Raw genomic sequence first — 16,783 nt, 5'->3', positions numbered from 1 at the left:
ACACACACACACACACACACACACACACACACACACACACACACACACACACACACACACACACACACACACACACACATTAACAAACTCCAAACATGTTTATATATGTATGTGTGTGCATGTGTGTTCTGTTTAATAATGCTTTGACAACTTCAGTAAATCTAGTTGAGTCTGAATCTGTGAGAAGACAAGACTGAAAGGAGAGTGGAACAGCTCCCCAGTGGTCTTTGGCATGTACACAAACAACTTTTCTGAGGGCCTTAAATATTTAGGCACACACACTGAGAAGACATGCCACAGCCTTTACATTTACATTCACTTTCACACAGATGGATGAGTCTGTGGAAGCAAAGTGGCAACTGAGTGACACAACACAGAATGGAGTGGAACAGATTAAACCCTCTGTGCTCCTCCTCCACTCCTAGCTTTCCTTTTCTCTTTCCTGTCTTCCTTCTTCCTTCAGTTTTATTTCAACTCTGATTGTGCTGGAGCTTTACTGTGCTGGAGCAGATTGTGCAGTTTCTCTACTCTCTGATTAAAGATCTAATCAGATCAGATTCTGAGGTAAATTCAACATTTTAAATATTTCACAAAAAAGCTTGATTGAGACAATAATGTAAAATAAAATAAAATAAAATAAAATATATATATTTCATAATGTGATTTCCCCCCACTTTCAATTATTTTAGATTTTTGCAAAAAAACTTAATGAAAGATCAAAAAGGATAAACAATGCAGATCTATTTTTACAGTCTTCGATCGTATTTACCAGGGATGCCAATAAATATACATATATATAAATGTGGGACGTGCATAAATGTGGAAACAAATTAACTGAATAAAGTTTTCACTTGAACCCATGGAATGGAAACTCTGCTTTATTCAAAACTTGTCCTTTAATATGAGTAAATTAGGCTCATTATTGATTGCACCCCAAATAAAGTTAGAGCAATTTGCCTATTTATTCTACGATTATTTACAAAATAATTGGATAGGGTTCAAATACAGCCCATATGTTTTATAAAATATCTAGCATGTGCAATGCGCATGCTAGCTTAAGCAACCGTGTCCCTGCTCGCCTTCTTTTTGGCAGACTCACAACAGTGTAGCTTTAACAGAGGCATGCAAAGTACCTCAACAATACACACTCATTCTTGGAACAAGATATAAAAAAAAAATGTATTACTAATAAAAAAAAAAAAAATATGGGTTCTTGTTTAGATTCTCTGGAAAAGGTCAGGTATCTTAGAAAAAAAGACTATAAAATAAAATAATGGTGGGGAAACAGATCTGGGTCACTTCATACTACCTGTCTAAATGTAGCATTATATCCCAAGTGGGGGTTAGAGGACAGGCTGATAGAGTGATGAAAGGAAATGGGAAATGAAGGGAGTGTATTCTTGTAGAACCAGCTGTCCAAGAGCATGTCAGGTTAAAGCAAACCATTGTTAGCAATGAATAGAGTAGACCATTTTACTCTTTTATTTACCATTTTAGCACTAAAAATAAATAAAGTTAAATTATGTGCATATGTACATACATGTTTATGTTTGCTGTGTGTGTGTTACACTTGCAGACATTGTGCACCATAATCTGTGCCACTTTATCCAAGCTTTTAGACCGCGTTTAGACAGTGGCGGGTCATAGATCTTAGTTATCAAACGCTTTCTGCATGACACTAATCACGCTCTGCTGGTTCCAAAGGAGCAGTCATGTTTACTGGGCCTACACTGTGTCATAAGAGAGAGTCTCTTGTGTCCTGGACTATATAACTAGCGCGTATCATCTGTTTGTTCACAGCTCATTTCCCAATCTCCTAGGGGCTCTGCTTTTAGTGTAAGTGCCTCTGTTTACTGGCTATATGTTTTGCGCTGTTTTTGCTACACTTTTATTTGCAGACAGAGTGAGTTATTAGACTGTTTATTGTAACAGGTTTGTATTTGATAAGTATGTGGAACAATGTTTTTTTGCTCTGGAAATTTATTTTTTGTATTACCATTTGGCTGATGGAAGTTCTTGGTGTGTGTGTGTGTGTGTATGTGTGTGTGTGTTTGTGTGTGGTTGAATATTTTTTTTTGAGAGTCACTTGGGATTCTTAATGGGAGCTAGAATAATCCATCACACACAACATTCAAGTCAGCATGTTGATATTAATTTGGAAATTATCTTAGAAAGTGTGTATATGTCTGTAGATGGCTGTGATTAGTGATATACAAAGATATTATTATTTAATGATGTATTGGCTTTTTTGATAGCTTGTAATAGGTTTTAGATAAATTAACTTTCTTCTCAAATCCACTATATGTATTGTGTAGGTGACGTTTGTATATATGCAAGACTGATGCAATACAGTACCTTGTGTTAGCAAAGGACGAGGGAAAGAAGAAGCTGGTACAAAACTTCTCCGGAAAAATATCTTTCAGTTTCTTTTGTACTCTTGTTCTTCGCATCAAAAGAGACTCTACATTTAGACAGCAAAGTTGTTTAGTTGCTCATACAGTGCGTGTGGGTGGAGCAATGTGTATGTCCATGCAATTATAAGAGACTGCAGGAGTAGGAGACAATGCTCCCTAAATGCATTTCTTTCTCATTCCATTTTGTTGTCTGATCATCTAATCTCTATTTTTCTCTAAAGTTGTTCAGGGGAATCAAAAACTTTTTCTGTTATGCCAATTTTGCCTTTAATTGTGCCTAATTTTCTTACCTTTAAAAGTAAACTTCTGTCAAGCTAATAACAAAAAGCAACTTCATTGAAGCTAAATTTAAACAGAATTAATCAGTATTTATCGGACAGCATTTATTAATCTGAAAGCATTTGAAGAGATTAGTTTATGTATGCGTTTCTTTGTTTTTCTATGAGTTGGGGCTACATGTTTATTGGATGGAAATCCTGCCCTCAATTAAATTGAGTTTGTTCAATGAGTGTAGACCGAAAATTCAAAGAATGGACAAAAAGTAAATATGCCTTTATATTTTCTGTTAAACTGATCTGTGCCATTTGTTCAGAGATTGTAGTGCTTGAAAAATATTTTAAATATCTTTTGCAAAGTTATAATGCTCCACTTTTTGAAAATTTTCTTAACGTATTTGATAGTTCATGATTGTTGTTATAGTCTCTAATGATAAGATGTTTGTAAATCTGTTGTCATAGGGTTATATTTTTAAAATACCAAAATACTCTCAATTTTTGTTTTTTGTTTTTCTTTCTCCACTGTATAATGAGTGTGTTGTAGTGATGTCACAGATCCCGCAATATCAAAATTAGCCGTTTTTTTCGAGCTAGATTAAATAAATGCATTGTTTATGATGAGGAGGATATTTTAAAACTAAAAATTGCAGGTACAAAGTCCTCTTACAGTATATGTCAAAAGATCAAGGCAAATTTGATTTCTCATGTCGTGATCGCTTTAAAAACATATTTTATGTTCCACAGAAGAAAGGAAGGCATATGGGTTTGCGATAAGAGTGTGAATAAATGATGAAAATTTTTGGGTGAACTCTCTTTAATGTCAGACATACTATGCACCAACCCCACTGTTACTGATTTCACACACACGGCAAAAGACATAATTCCAACAAATCCACACACATGATTGTAATCCCATCAGTATCAGCCTTGCTTCCTCTAACATCCGAGCTGCAGTGTCCACCATTTTCCATATTTCACCATGCGTGCCTCTCGCTGCATATTTATGAGTTCATTTGTCCTGTTGATGACATTAAACATTTATTGTAATGAATGTGCGAGGGGAGGAAGCAATCGTTCTCTTGGGTAGAAGACCAGAGACTGGGGTATTTTCATCATTCTCGATACAGCCTGGCTTGCATCCTCACATGACGTTTTACATGCATTTGCAACTTTTTCTTTTTTCCTTCTCTACTGAGTATACGAACCCTATTCCAGCCACGGGACGTGATCCTGAACAAGCTGTCATGAATATTCAGATGCAAGGAGGTATCAGAGCGGTGTCTGTTTGAATTAAGGCGGATCACATTCATTCACAACCTCGGAGCTCCGTGTGGGAACGGATCAAACCTCATATACTCCATCTGACTCATTCGTACCATTTGCTGTGACATTAAGCATAAAGACTGCCACTTCAGTGTGTTGATGCAGATCTTTGCCGTCTGATAGTGATGGCACTGTAATGATTTATCTGTGTTCTGATCGTTGAGCTGATTGATTTACAGTGGGAAAGTTAATCTAATGGGATCTTGGATGTAATTGCAAGCGTGCCAAAAGAGACTGGCAACATCTGTTTTTGACACTGTTCTTGTTGAGTAACAGCATGTCGTAACATGCTGAATTATTGTCGTCTTTATTACTTTACCACCAGTCTCTATTACGTTAGTCAACCTAAAAAGGATTTGTTTTACTTCTCATGCACCGAAAAACAATTTGACCATCTTGCAGAATATGTTTTAACTCGTCTTTCTGTGTGAATTGTCCGTCCTACACATTCTGGCACCTGTCTTTCAAAGCTGCCCATAATATCAGCCCACCTGTCTGTCATCCATCTGTAGAACTATACCAGCTGCTCTTCAGTAATCTAAAACAGGCCGACTCCAATCTTTTCTTTTCCTCCTCTCATCCTCTCCCACTCTTCTCCCTCCTGCCTCTCACACAGTCCCAGACCTGCAAATAACACCCGAACTGCTTCCATATTCCCGCCATTCCAAAACATGCAGCGGGACGGGGAGCCGCTCCAGGGCAGGGAGCGATCAGTTCCGGAGGGGATCACCTCAGAGCTTTACTCCGCTCCGAAACCCCCCGAAGCCTTTGAGCCCCACAGCAAAACACCATCCCACACACTCTCACAGGCCCACACATTATTGTGCTGTCAAGCCAGAATGGGAATGAATATAAGTTCTTTGTGTCAAAAAGCTGATGCCTTTTCTCTCAACTAAATTTTGCGAGTCATTTTTGCCATTTCTTTTCTACCAACCAGGGTCATTTTTGGTGAATGAATCCTCTGATGTTCAGACAGGTGTCCTGGCTGAGTAGCCACAAGAGTAGTTTATTACATTAATTATATGTTCCACAAATTTTTGACATTCAGAAAGTGTAATTTGTTCAGAAAAATATTTTTTTATTAGTAATCTTGAACATTGTTTAATGTTTGATAATTGAAAGCCTAACACACTTTATTTGTCTAAAATATGCCAATTGGTTTGGTATTTAGTTGACATTCATACACAATTACTTAATAACAGTCATACAGTTTTAAGAGTTTTTCACATACTGTTTGGGGCTGGGCCACTAGATTAGCATATTCTGCCTCGGTTTATCATGAATATCACAATTTTCAAAGGCAAGACACCCCAGTTGAATACGGCAAAACATCACCATGCTTCCCTAGTTGGTTGGTTACTAGGTTCTCAAAACATTGTTTATGATGGTATTGGTAACACTGCCAATCTTTAAACCAGTTACTACACTGGTTCATTTGCCTATAAATATATCCTTGCCAAGTTATAATATTTCCACCGTTTTACCGTATTTGAAAAGAATAGCAGTCATTATGTCAAATAATAGCAATGCCAAACTTCTGTAACGTTAGTTTGAAACTATTGTTTTCAACAAGTCAAAACAACAGAGGCATATACTGTACTTACCATACTTACCTGCTCGTAAGAATTTGGTAACTTGGTAACACTTTAGTTTAGGGTCCAATTCTCACTATTAACTAGTTACTTATTAGAATGCATATTACTAGGAGATTGGCTGTTTATTAGTAATTATAAAGCACATATTAAAGCCTTATTCTGCATGACCATCTACATCTCTTAATCCTACCCAGTACCTAAACTTAAGTTTAGTTTATTGAGGCAAAAGTCACAGTTAATAGTTAGTTAATAGTGAGAATTGGACCCTAAACTAAAGTGTGACTGATTTCTTTTTTGTCATTAGTAACATTTGATGATCACCTGTAACTATGGACACACCAGTGAGCCTCAAGCCATCAGATTCATCTGTGCAGGAATTGGAGCTGAAGTATTTAACCGCTAGAGGACTAAAAGTTACATATAGTGTAGCTTTAAGTATGAAGTTAGTCAAAAATAATTAATAAAACACAAATTTCTGTATCTTTTTTTGTAAACCACATATTAAAAGACAAACCCCACATACAACCCCCCCCCCCCCCCCCCACACACACACACATTTTGATAAACTGGCAAGTTGTTTGCAAAATGCTTGCGCATGCATTAGTCTGATTGTTGGAGCATGAGTATATCTGGTGGAGGGCTTGTGGTATGGTTGAGGTCATGTGGTGAGTTTGACGTAAAGTGACGGTAATGTGAGTTGAGAGCCGATCCCCTGAGGTACTCTGGGCTCTGGGAAAGACAGACTAGTGCTTTAGATCATTGCTCCCATGCTAATGTGTGCCTGACTGCACCTCGCTTGCCTAGGGAGGAGGACAAACACACACTCTAAAAACTGCTGGGTTAAAAAATAACCCAACCTTAACCACACTGCTGGGTCACTATTGGACAGAACACGCGCTGGGTTGGTTTGACCCAAGTGCTGGGTTTTTGCCATTTGACCCATATTTCTGGGTCATTCATTTGACCCAACCTGTGGGTGAAATTAACCCTCTTGCTGGGTTAAGTCTTACTCATGTGCTGGGTTATTTCTTGTCTCATTGCCTTAATAAAATTAGAAACAAATATTTGTTATATTATGAATGTAAAATAATTATCTCTGTAATACAATAAACCAGAGAGGCCACTGTATGATTTCAATCTCATTTTTTATTTTATTTTATACATTTCTTTAATACTTTTCTTTATCAAATACAAATGTTAATCAATGTCAAAGGTCTGACATGTCCCCCTCATTTCATCCCTGAGGCACAGAATGTGCAGCAATTCACCAGTCATCTCATTTTGTAAATATTCAACCATGTTGGTCCTCACCTGTTGATCAAGTCAAGTCATCTTTATTTATATAGTGCTTTTTACAATACAGACTGTATCAAAGCAGCTTCAGTGATACTGTAACATGAATATAATACATCAAAGTTTGTTTCTAGAAGAAAATTGCGTCATCGTCCACCTTAAGGCAAATCAATAATATTGATGAATATTAAATGTCCCCAACTAAGCAAGCCAAAAGCCAAGGCAACAGTGGCAAGGAACCAAAACTCATCAGTGACAGAATGGAGAAAAAAACCTTGAGAGAAGGCTCAGGCATTCAGTTCTCCTCTGGCCATCGAGCGGACAGTGTATGATTATGATCCAGGCAGCATTACAGGTCAGAGGTCAGATTGAATAAGAACATTCAGAATATTTATCCAGTTCCATCTGGTTGGAAGTCGGAGTCATCACACCGGTATGGAGACGAGTTTGTTGAGGATCAGTCGTGTCGATGAGGCCTTCACAGGGCTGATGAGGCTGGCACTTCAGGAAAGCGTCATGGATGGGTCCAGGCGCAGGTCCACCATCTGATCTGCATACGGCCTGGATCCGGCTGACTTCAGTAAACTTAAGAATGAACAGAAAGACATACATTAGCATAGATGCCATTCTTCTTATTAAATAATGAGTACATCAGGTGTTATAGGAAAGTGTCCCCGGTTCCGGCTGACCTATGCAGCCTAATAATCATTTAACTGATTTGAATAATAGAAATGTATAATTTTCTATATGAATTCCAGGTAAAAGAGATGCGTTTAAGTTTAAATTTAAACTGACAGAGTGTGTCTGCTTCCCGGACAATCACTTAGAGTGTTGCAATAAAACTGACATGCAAGTTAAGCTTTTTTTGTGGAAGTATCAATTTATTACTGAATATGCAATTAAAATTATTGCAAACATTACCAAATGACCAAATGTGAAAAACAAACAAAATGTGCATTCAGTATTGCAAACTGAATTATAGTAATAGTAATAAAGTAATTTTGACAAATATTATCAACATTAAGACATTAAAATAAAACATTATTTTATTAAAAGTAAAATATTACTGTAATGTTGATATAGTGTCTTTAACATTAAAATTCACAAACCCACAAAGCTGCTCGTTAATCTCCTGACTGGCAGCGCTGATGATCGCCCGTTTAGATGTTAACTTACACACAATAAAATGAAAGATGACAGGGTAGGCTATCATGTAAGTTTAAATTTTTTAAGTTTTAAATATTGACGATCATTCGTTCAACTAAACGGGTTTACTTTTCTTCTCAAAACTGGCGCTATTTCTCCTTTCCTCAGTCGATGTTTATAAAGATTCTAAGTCATACATTTACTAAAAAAGGCTATCAAGGCTCTTGAAAGCCTTTTTTTTTTTTTTTTTTTGCCAGAAACGATGGTTCGAGACATTACAGACAAGACACACGCAGACTGTGCTGGAACTTACCTCAGTCACTTCTTCAGACGAGTATTTCTAAAACTACACCAGCAGACTTTTCACTCACAACTCACTAGCTAGCCTAACGTACATTAGAGACTCATTTCCCGCTGATTTTACGTATACGAGCCCTGTGAGGGAAACTGCGCGTATGGATTTCATACAAAAGCTTTTCTCACTTTTAAATACGCAACGTCCACAATGAATAGGCCTACGATAATTACATGATGAATTTAGAATTAATTTTTTCAAAAAGGCTGCTTATATATCTGGTTTAATTTCAACTAAGGATTTAACATGCAGCATTTTGTCGAAAATTCTAACCGGCTAGCTGTGGCTAATTAATGTTTCACGGAATAAATACGTTACCCCTCACACTTCCATATCAAGGACTGTATGTTGAACAGTGAAATTAGCTTGCTGCTGCTACCACAACTTATTAAAAATATAGGTAAACATTCATAACTTACCATAAAACACTGCCTGCTCCGAGTAGTGTGCTCCTCAAATCAGAAGTGAAGAATCCAGAAAGTTCCGCAAAGAATGAAAAAAGTAACCAGTTGCTGGGTCAAAATAACCCAACCAGCGTTTATTTGTGAATGACCCCCTTACAACTCATTTGACCCAGCATGAGCAACCCAATAATGTGTTTACAGTACCCCAAACAACCCAACTTTTTGACCCAGCACAATCAACCCAACAATTTGTTTACAGAAACAACCCAGCATTTTTTAGAGTGCACTGTGATGTTTGCAAAATTCCAAAAAAGCGCAAAATAATTTTAGGAACTGGAGTAGATGGTTGGTGTAGAATCATTGAGAAGGATTTTAACAGAGGCCCTATAAATAACTTTGTAGTTTGCTAACACTGTGCTAAAATTTTGTGGAGTGTTTCCAACAAACATTGACAGATAATAAGTCAATTACCAATCAAAACTAGATTACCACCAGGCCAGTGACCAAAAACAACAACAAACCAGTCCAATTTCAAAGCTAAAATTATGCCACTGATTGGAGTCTTTGTATTGAATCTTGTTTTAAAAAATCAAGTCAAAATCGCAATTGAAATATGTTTTGTATTATTTATAGCAAAAAAGCAACAAAATACATGATTAAAAATAATAATAACAATATTACCTACTGAATTGAAGGTTGACTCTTAATGGCTGTTTGTGTTCAAATCTTAATATGTGGAATATCGCACCCTCAAAGCACATCAACAAAATCAACAGTTGTAAACAGCATTTTAAAAGTAGATAACAAGCAAAACAACATTTTATACTAATAGTAACACTTCTTCAGTACTACTGTTGTATCAGTACTATTTAGTTATTTCTGTGGGTCTTTATTTCTTAAAGTGATGGTTTACAAAATGATGTCATCATGTACGCACCCTTAAGTTGTTCCAAACCTGTATGAATTTCTTTTTTTTCTTCTGCTGAACACAAAAGAAGATATTTTGAAGAATATGGGTAACCAAACAGTTGATGGGCCCCACTGACTTCCATAGTAGTATAGTATGGGGGAAAAAATACTATGTAATCCAATGGGGTCCATCAACTGTTTGGTTTCTGACATTTTTCAAAATATCTTCTTTTGTGTTCAGCAGAAAAAATAAATTCATACAGGTGAGGGTGAATAAATGATGACAGAATAAATTTTTTTGGGTGAACCATCCCTTTAACAAACTAAATTCTCTTTCAATTGTAAAGAAGGCTGTTTCCACAGCAACACACATTTCAGCAATTAACAAGCTGACAATGTTTTGCTTAATATCCTCTTCTTAATGTGACAGTTGCCCCCTCAACCAGACTACCCTGCCCCCTCAGTCGAGATGAAAGTGAAAATGGATTTTAATGATGAAATAGAATAGACTATTTAAAAAAAATCACAATTGCCAAGTGCATAGGCTTTAGCATTAATATTAGGCTACTATAGCAACATTTCAGCTAAGGAAAGGGTTTTGCTAACACTGTAGCGACACATTAACCCTATGAACTTCCTGCGCTATGAAGAAAGCAGCTCTACTGAGTAGGCTAAAGGTATGATGAAATATTTTTTTTCGTATTTAGAGGGCTAGACAACTGGTCGTAGTTTGGTGATTTTTTTTTCACTGTATTGTTATTGTTTGTCACCGGTTGTAGGCTGTTCTAACTTAGGCATCTGTTAAACAGGTCGCAGCGAGTGTGTTACATTACAGCTGTTGCAATGAGCATGTGTTTTATAGTAAAGCAGACACAATTTTTGGTGGTGGTGGTATCATGGTAACTTTTATTCATGGTAAAGCCACTGAAATTGTGTATCTAAGACAATTTATATCTGGTGGTCTAAAACATGTTTATTTCATGGATATCGATGTGTCACATTTTTGAATATGTTGGCCTAGGCAATTTTCCTTTTTGTTTTATGTAGTAATATTATTCAATGCTCTGCCATATGCTCAGTAGCTTTTAGTTTCATAGTTGTAGTACCGACAGGTTTGTTTACAGTCTGACAAATACGTGAATGGGCTCCATCTAGGTTAATGCAATAAAAAATAAAAAAGTTCTCATTATTGGAAGTCAGACGTAGAGTCATCATCTGACCCAGCACGGGCGAAGCTATTGGCTGACGCACAAATGTAATCAACTCCTTCAACAGTGTGTCAATAGAGAGTTCTGATAAAGAGAGAGGCTGATGAATTGACAGTGAAGTGCCCTGGAAATTCATTATCATTCCTTCAGAAGGTAAATAAACAGCATATGGTGGGGAGGTAGAAAACATGTGTGAGGGGTAAATTAGCTTGTAATGATTCCCGTGGTGGAGGAAACCTCTACTCGTCTGAAATGCCAGCCAAGCCTCCTTTCCCAATCAGCCGAATTAAATCGAACAAAAGGATTGTGGTGGCCTGCCACCGCTTTTGACTCTGGAGGAGAGAGAGCAAGGCAGAGACGTTTGTAGGTATATTGATGCGTTATTGTCTGTTTCTACATTTCTGAGTGATCATTCAGACATACTAAATCCTCACAAACCGCGCCATCTGGTCGTGCTTACAGGAGTGGAGTATGACAAATGATTTTTTGCCATCAGAGACTGACATTGAAGTGATTTTACAAACTCTGACTACAGTAACTCTCATTAAAACCCCATAAATGGTGAAAGGTAATTAACCAATCCTCATAATTCTTATAAGTATGAATCACTTTTTAACTTTAAGACTGCGTTAGCTCTTACAAGGACGCCTTGTCACTAGTTTAAATGCAATGTGATTTCCATTTTACTTGCACTGTAACCCTAACAAATGTACATTTTATCCAAAGAGACTCACAAAAGAGGAACGAGCTATTTGTCACAGAGGTTTATTAGAAATGCGATTAAAATGGTTTTGTCTTCACATAATAATTTCAGTTTCTTTGTACTAATGATGTTACACCAGCAACAAGAAAAATAATTAAATTTGACATGAGGTGAAATTGATTATACAAGTTTTTTTTAAAAAAGATTACTTAATCATGAGACAATTAATGTGACTTGTTTGGGCTTATTGTGCAAGTAATATGGCAATACACTTTAACAATAATATGGCAAAACACAATATAAGCAAGGCTAAGTAGAACCAAAACATTTAATTTCAAATTACAGCTAGATACATGTCCTTACCTCATGTATTATATGGTATAATTTACTCTTTAATGAATAGCATAAGTGTGTGGCCAATAAGAAAATAAGTTTTCTTCAAACCTTTCATTGTTACTAACAAAATATTTTTTTTCAAACATGATTTTATATATGTGTGTACATGGCTGCATATAAATACATTGTTTTACCAACATAGCACATCAGGGTTTGCAGTGTTGGTCTGGATCTGATTTAAGCCCGACATTAAATCATAAGAATCTGCCTATTACTGTATATGCCTGCTCTTTTTCTTGATGTCTTCATTCAGTCATTTACATCAGATTTATCTTTTAAGGATGGCTTGGCAGGATAAGCTTGTACGGCTGTCCACCCCATGTAAACATTTCACACGTCAGTGGAAGATTGTTGGTGAATGTTTGACACAGCTCTGATCTCAGGCTGGTACTGTCCTCTGCTTTGTGGGCTGCTACTATGAGCCTGTCACTCACATGATTAATTGCATAGTAATGACTTCCCATCATGCAAAAAACAGCACTCAAGAATAGACTGGCGGTTCGGTTCTTTTTGCGCAGTGCTGGATGAAATTCACCAGAATGCAGAGCAGACACGACCTGGCTTTGCTCATTTCCTCTCTCTCTCTCTCTCTCTCTCTCTCTCTCTCTCTCTCTCTCTCCTTTCCACTCAGGACTTTTCTCGGCCTCCACTGATCAATACTCATCCATCCATCTCCCTCACGCTTTCTATTTCTTTCATGGTTCCTCCCTAGCTCTAAATTATTGAGACCAAGGTTGACCCTTCTCTTGTAGGACATCAATTATAAAAGTCTGGGAGAGGCTCTGAAAAAAAAAACTGAAGTGATTGATTATGAATCGCAACTCGTGAGACTTTAAGGAAGAATTACTACGACTTTTCACGTCCAAGAAGAAACGAAGACTTAATGAAGTGTGGACATGGGAATAAAGAACAAAAACACACAGCAAACCAGACACACATAAGTGAACAAGGTGATGAATTGTAAAAAAATAAGTGAGATTGAGGTTGCATCCTATTTCATTTTTTTTCTACAAAGTACCAGATCAACAATTTACAATATTCACAAGTTTGTGTTTGTAAACATCACAGTGTGGACAAGTGGAGTTTTGGTCCTGAGCCTATTTTTTTCAGAGTGTGCTCTGAACTCAGCAGAGAATATGTTAAGAATTCACTGTTAACCTAGTTATTCCAGTTTTTTGCAGTATAGGCAGACTGTATTGTGCACTTTGTGGTATTGACTCCATTATCTTGTAGTCTAATTACCCTTCGAATGTAGATGGGATCCCCCTCCTCATGTAAATTAGTTTTCAATCAAGTTAATAATAATGTCAGACTCCTAATAAACCTTTTATAGTTTATGGCAGTTACTGTATTACACAGCAGAAACTGTATGCCTGCTCAGATGGAAAGGCTGAGAAGAAAAATGATGATTTCATGCTTTTTTGAAGAAGGATGTTGAACAAGGAAACAGTAAAGTTTAAAATAAAATACTCAAGTATTAATATAAGCAGCATGTATATATGTATTAGGGGTTTAACAGTTCTTGAACCGTATCGTTTTCCACCCACGGCACCACGTTTCTTCTATAATATGGTTTGTGGAAAAAAACGCGTTAAACAGACAGACAGAGTTAGGCTAATATATGTTTCTTTCGACTGATACACGTTCTAGCTACCCCTAAACTTTGTTCAGTGCAAGTACTGTGTGCTCTAATATGACCAGTCATTTACGCCGACATCACCCGGGTGTTGATAGCATGCAGGCACAGATGAGACCAACGCTCGGTTCCCAAATGAAGACAAAGATGAATCAGATTCAAATAACAAGAGGATTTATTCCAAACGTGATAAGCCAACAAATACCCGACACTAAACTCAAGACAGGCAGGAACTAAATACACAGAAGATGACGAGAGTGTCATTTTGTCATCATTAGTGTCCATGGTGATTGACAGCATCCAGGTGATAGGTGATGGCTGCACACTGCAGGTGGGAACCGAAGAGGATGATGGGACATGTAGTGAAGACTGTAGTGATTAACTGTTGCTGTCTGTGTTTGAACTAAACTCATTTAAGCCTGGCCAATTTAAACATTAAAGCACAAGAAGATGCTAAAGAGAACTTGCGCACGCGCACACTGTAAGAAGATTTGTGTGTGCACTCATCTGAGCTCAAATATCTAGTTCTCTTTCAAGTCTTGCGCTTGAACAGACAATTTCACACAAAAATTATTTCAAGATGCCCATCTTGGCGAGTATCCTAGCAAATAGTATGTCTTAAGTGAACGCAAACAGTTGAAAACCAATGCATGTGTATCAGTATCAGTATTTTGGATCCATGCATTAGGTCTTAAAGTGACAGCAGCCTATTCCTGATGTATGTGTTTTTAGTGTTAATCAAACAAAAGACAAGGAAATCACTTACTGCTCTTGACTGAACAGCTTTTGTAACTGTAATAATGTAATAACTTTAATTTATACAGTGAAGATTATATACAATGTTGTTTTACATTTGATTACTTTATTCAATTTCTGTCCCTGAAAACTACAGTTAGATACATAACTAACCTGAAAAGCAGTTTCTTTGTATTTAGTTGTGCTATTGCTTGTAGTTTGATCATTTCTTACTTTCTTTATTTTTATTTGACAGTGATCCTTTTTTCCCTGAACATGGCACATACTGAATCACAACGAAATTTGACCGTTGAACCGTTACACCCCTACACCACTCTAAACAGATGGATCAGAGTCAACCTTCTTCTGTTGCAATGCACTCACTTTGTGATTTAGTTCAGATCAGTTCAGTTCATTTTAATTAACCAGAATTGAGGTGCAGATGAATAATTGCCATCCAGCAAAACACCTTTACAGTGCTCAAGAAGGCTATTACATATCATTAAATGAACAGTTGTGGTTGAAAGGCGTCATGTATTATTGCTATTGAGTGTTGAACTTCAAGCCTGTGAAGTGTGACTCTCTACCTCCAGCCTACTCATATAGCAATCACTTGCATTGATCCACATCAATGATTTTACAACTCTTGATTCTACAGTGTTGTTGTGCAGCAAAAGGCAATTTCACACTTAAACCAAAAGACACCGACCAAAGGCAACAGACACTTTGCTGGGTTCTGTAAGATCAGTCCCTGTTGCTGTCTGTTGCCGTTTTGTGAATGTGTGAGAAGTGACATATACTGTAATCTGGTTATTGTCCACATTGGTGCAGTGTGTATTGGCCTTTAGTGGTAAAAAAAATCTGTACCGTCTGGTATCAAAAAGCTGTAGGTTTGAACCCTGCAAGGAGCGATTCTGAAATGATCACAACTGTGTCCTTGGGCCATTTAAGCAACCCCAGGCTGCGCCATGGGAATGTAACATGATGACATTGCTTGAAAGTTTGCTAAAACAAATTCCACAGTCTGTGTTGTTTGGCTTTTCTTTCTTCCATTGCTCTGCTTACTCCTACTCACTTACGTTCTGCTGTTCTCTTCTTTAGCTTATTTCTTCTGTGATGGATTGTGCATGGGGAGCAGTAGAGAAAATGGTCCTGTTATAGGACTATAATAAACCTGACAAATGGTGCACAGAAGCGCCCTGCTCACAGAACTGGGTTTTTTTCCCCTCTCTTGTGTTTTTTTTCATTGGATGCAATTAAAAGCAAGTTTACTGATGGTTTTGTACTACAATATAGCTCTAAAACAAACTGTCTAGAATTGCAAGTACTTGCGTTCAGCACATAGAGATAGTTTATCACCGACCAACAACACTTGTGACAGTATACTGAAGTTGTGAAAATCTTTGGCTTCGCTGTTGAAGGGAAAAAAAAAATCTCTTTGTCGAGTGCAAAGTGAAAAATTGCTTTTAGAAAATTGCTTTTTTCTTTCTTCTGTTTCTTTTAACAAATATAATTTAGCCCTCATTACTTCATTACACAATACTACACTACAGTATATGCATCTCCCATGGATTATTAGCTATTGTTGAAGACGATGTTTTCTCGAATCCCACAGGAATAACAGTTGAACAGTAGTGCCAATTGTTCCATGACACGTTTGTAAATGTGATAGATGCCACTTTACCTTTAAATCAAGGGGTCTTCTGCCATTCAGAGAAAACACATCAAACGACACATAGGATCATGCAGAACCTCTCTTATGCCAGCTGAAAATATTGTAGCGACCATAGAAAATCTTTGGTTGCAAATGTTTTGAGGAGCTAACCATTCATATGCAGATGTAGCCATTGCTTAGAGATGACAGCTGTTTTCTGCTTGCTAAATAAATCCTTTCTATATTTGTTTTGCTCAGCACTTAGCAGTTCGGAATGGCATGGCAGAAGAAAAAATGTAGACTATAATCATAATGTAAATGAATCTGTTTCTTTCTACCATGCAACCACACTTAACATGAGCAATCCAAGTAAACAGCAGACTCGCTACAATAAAATGTGGCATTTTTATGTCTTAATGTAGCCATTCAGCACTTTTGCTATGGACCTCCATCATTTAAATTGCATACTTCATTACATTTAATTTAGCAGGTGATGAAATCCAAAACTGAAATGCCTTTTTCCACTTGCTAATACTGCAAAAATGCGAGATAATTTATTTAGGGGCCAAACTAATTTCAAAGGCAAGTATCCCTATTCATTTTCAGAATGAATCTATGGACCTCTGTGGCAGGTTTGTTATGCTGAAAACTAGATAACCAATTTACAGTAGTTTGCCTTTTTTTCAGCTATCACCACTGAGCTTAGATGTTTTGGTATGGGAAGACCCAACCGCAGG

At 37.1% G+C, this 16,783-nt stretch overlaps 1 protein-coding gene across 1 annotated transcript in view; it reads left to right on the top strand.

Moving 5' to 3' along the window:
- znf804b (zinc finger protein 804B) overlaps positions 1 to 16,783 on the top strand; it is a 107,800-nt gene that overhangs the window by 45,545 nt on the left and 45,472 nt on the right. The gene's annotated exons all lie outside the window — the stretch shown is intronic.

The sequence above is a fragment of the Squalius cephalus genome, assembly GCF_949319135.1.
Source record: "Squalius cephalus genome assembly, chromosome: 15".
Lineage (NCBI taxonomy): Eukaryota > Metazoa > Chordata > Actinopteri > Cypriniformes > Leuciscidae > Squalius > Squalius cephalus.
Note: the sequence above shows the minus strand (reverse complement) of the source record. Positions and strands in the feature narration are given on the sequence as shown.